The sequence below is a fragment of the Erithacus rubecula genome (assembly GCF_903797595.1).
Source record: "Erithacus rubecula genome assembly, contig: scaffold_171_arrow_ctg1, whole genome shotgun sequence".
Lineage (NCBI taxonomy): Eukaryota > Metazoa > Chordata > Aves > Passeriformes > Muscicapidae > Erithacus > Erithacus rubecula.
In genome coordinates, this window is record NW_027636137.1 from 82,571 (window position 1) to 86,018 (window position 3,448).

At 47.8% G+C, this 3,448-nt stretch overlaps 1 pseudogene across 1 annotated transcript; it reads right to left on the reverse strand.

Moving 5' to 3' along the window:
- Window positions 1–1,094: 1,094 nt before the first annotated feature.
- On the reverse strand, window positions 1,095–1,712 carry LOC306815611 (ephrin-A4 pseudogene; annotated as a pseudogene). Its single transcript has one exon. The product of its transcript is annotated as an ephrin-A4 pseudogene (transcript).
- Window positions 1,713–3,448: the final 1,736 nt, after the last annotated feature.

A 3,448-nucleotide genomic window follows, 5' to 3' on the forward strand; every position in this document is an offset into this window, starting at 1 on the left:
TGCACCATCCCACCATTCCTAAAAAGGACCTAAGCTCTTGATGGTTTCTTGGAAGGGGTATGGCACATATTGCTTCTATTCGATTGACTCCCAGCCTCCTTTGTCCTTGCATGACTTCGCATCCAAGATAAATCACACTTTCTTTTATCAGCTGTGCCTTTTTCTTTGACACTCGGTAGCCACCCTGACCTAGCATATTTAACAATGCAATAGTCAATTTCAGACAGGTTTCTTTTTCTTCTGCTGCTAGAAAAATATCATCTACATAATGGAGAATGACATAGGAGAATGGTGACTCTCTTACCTCAGCAGTCTTCCACTCTTCTAATTCCTTTGCCAATTGATTTCCAAATATCGTAGGACTATTTTGAAACCTTGAGGCAGCCGAGACCAGGTGAGCTGTCTTTTCCTTCCAGTGTCAGGACTTTCCCACTCAAATGCAAAATATTTCCTACTTTCGAATGCCAGAGGGATGCAGAAGAAAGCATCTTTCAAATCAATAACAGAAAACCATTTAAATTTTTCTGACACAGATGTTAACAAAGTATATGGATTGGCAACCACTGAGTGAATGTCTTTGGCAATATTATTAATTGCCCTTAGATCTTGCACTAATTAATACTCACCATTTGGTTTCCTGACTGGAAAAATAGGAGTATTAAATTCTGATTCACATTCCTGCAGAATGCCTTGTGTCAAGAACTGAGTTATTAAAGGAGCAACACCCTTTTTAGCCTCTAATTGGGTATCGTTTTATTCTGACTGGCTGAGCTCCTTTTTTTTTTTTTTTTTTTTAAATTTTGCTATTACTGGCTGGGCAGCCTTTGATTTTCCAGGGTTCCCCGTTTCCCATACCCAAGGTACTACAGCTTGATCCACCTCGATAGGAATAGGAGAGGAATTGACCTCCCTTATAGTAAATAATTTAGCAACTTCTTCCTCATGAAATTCTAATTTAAAAAAAAATTATTTTTACATTTAGTAACGATAGTAAATCTCTGCCCTATGAGTTTGGGGGTTTGGCTGTGAGGAAGAGTCTGGAAGCGGCGTTGGGGCAGGGGAGCTCATCCTCCCTGCCACGGGCAGCGCCGGGGTTAGATCCAGAGGGGGGCCAGGAGCACGAACGCCAGGCACGGGCTGCAGGATTGCGATGGGACCGCGGTGCCCCGGGCAGGCACCACATTTTCGGGCTCCTTGCGCTTTCGAGGCTGCGAATTGGGCACCTTTGTTACTGCCTTTGGCGTGGTGCCTTGGCAGCAGACGGTGACGTGCAGCTTCAAGCACCGCCCGGCGCTTTCGGGGCTGGGCACGGAGATGTAGTAGTAGGTCTCTCCGGGCTGGAATTCGATGCCGAGTGGGAAGGGGGTAAAACGCTGGATCTTTTCGGAGAAGCGGATGGGCCCGAAGGGAGCCCGGGGCCGGTTGCACTTCCAACGCATGAGGGCACCAGGGGTTTCGTAGCAGCCGCGATAACCTTCCCGGTTTACTATGAAAAGCGTGAAGGTTTCTGCCTGGCCGGCGGGCACTGCCCCCTTGTAGTGCGGGCAGTAAATGTCTAGGTAGTCATTGATGGCCACTTGGATGGAATAGTCGTCTTGCAGGAACTTGGGGTTGCTGCCGTTCCAGTGGATACTGTGGCGGAAACCGCGCACTGGCGGCACCCAGAGCAGCGGCGCCCAGAGCAGGAGCTCGAGCAGCGGCGTGGGGCGCATGGCTCAGGCTAGCCTGAAAAGTGCATACATACACTAAAAGATACTTATCTTATAGTTCCGTGCCTTCGGTAATTCTGAAAAATCTACTTGTCAGTAATTTCCTGGTTTTGGTCCCATTTGTAGTTTCCTTGTCTGACTGAATACAATTTTGACCAATTTAACGTTTTGGGCATTCCAGTCCTAATTCCTTTCACTAACAATTCCTGATATTCCCTGATAGATTTTCTTCCCTCACCACTGTTTGGATCCCATTCTGGATCATTGTTCGGCACCAAGCCACCCACGGCTCTCCCAACCGAATGCAGCCCAGTTACCTTCCGAGCACGCTCCCCCACTGCCCGCAACACCATTTCCCCCTCGGTGGAACCCACTAAGGCATCCAACAAAACCTACAAGTCATTTCAATCTGGACTCCGAGCCCTAACAATCACCCTGACCACCCGCGCCACTTCTCCAGGACTCTCACGGCAACCACCTGCTGATTGCCTCCGAATCACCAGATTTCCTAGGGAGAAAGGCACCTTTACAAGCACCTTTTCTCCTTGGGGTGCCATAGCTTCCCTTAAGGGGGCAATAAGCCGGGGTTCCCCATGATTTTTTTTTACGTCCTTATCTAGTTCGAGCCGCGAGCGGGGCACCTCGTCGACCCTGGGGAGAAACAGGGGAAGGGGCTGGGGAACGCACAACAACTTTCCCAACATTCCCTGGCACTACCGCCATTCCCGCCACCTCCTCCTCTTCCCCCCCCCCCCTTCCCTTCCTTCTCCTCTTCACTGCTCTCCGGCAACGGTGGACACAGAGAGGAATGGGGTGAAACAGAGGGGAGGGGTGAGACAGCCGGAGGGGACGAAGCAGCAGGCACATCGGGTGATATCATTAAAGACAAATCTTTCTCTGGTCGAGAGGTTAAGGCTAAGCACTGGACACACTTAGATCTTCCTTTACAACCCCCCCCCCACACTCAGGTTCTTTCATTTCCAATACCATTATTCCACATTCAGTCTGCCACTCCTTCTTGCGGCGCAGCAAATAAAACAAATCTAAATACTGTATCTCATCCCATTCTTCATTTTCCCTTAAATACTGCATTAATGAGTTCAGGGTATCATAATTCACAGTACCATTTTCTGGCCATGCCGGCCCCTCTCGCTCATATTTTGGCCATTAATGATTACGATAATCAAACCCTTTACTTTTCTACTTTTTCAACAGACATCCTAACGGTGTATTTCCGGGTATACCCTTAGAGTACTGAACCATAAATTTGAATGCTTTAAATGGCATTTTGAACCGGTTTCACTTACAACTGTACAACAACTCGGCAACCGATCGCAACAACTAATATGCAGCAACGTACAGAACAATAATAACCACAATTAATATTAACAGTTTAACAGAATCAATCATACCACATTGTCCCAGTCTGGGGTTCCTCCTCTGCCCCGAGATCACCCCAGAGGGACACGAAGGTGGTTCAAAACCTGGTTTTCCCCGAAGCCGCCGAAGAGAGACTGACGGAGACGGTTTTCTCTTTTTCCAAGGACAGTTTATTATTTCTTATCTCTGGGACACTTTGCCTGGCCAGCAGCGGTCTGCTCAGCCTGGCATCCATGGTGGAATCTGCCTGGTCAAGGCAGGGCTTATCTTATATAGTTAGTACTACGTATTACATGTTTACAAAATTTTACCAATACAATACAATTTTATTAAATGGTCCAGCCCTGACCCCAACCAAT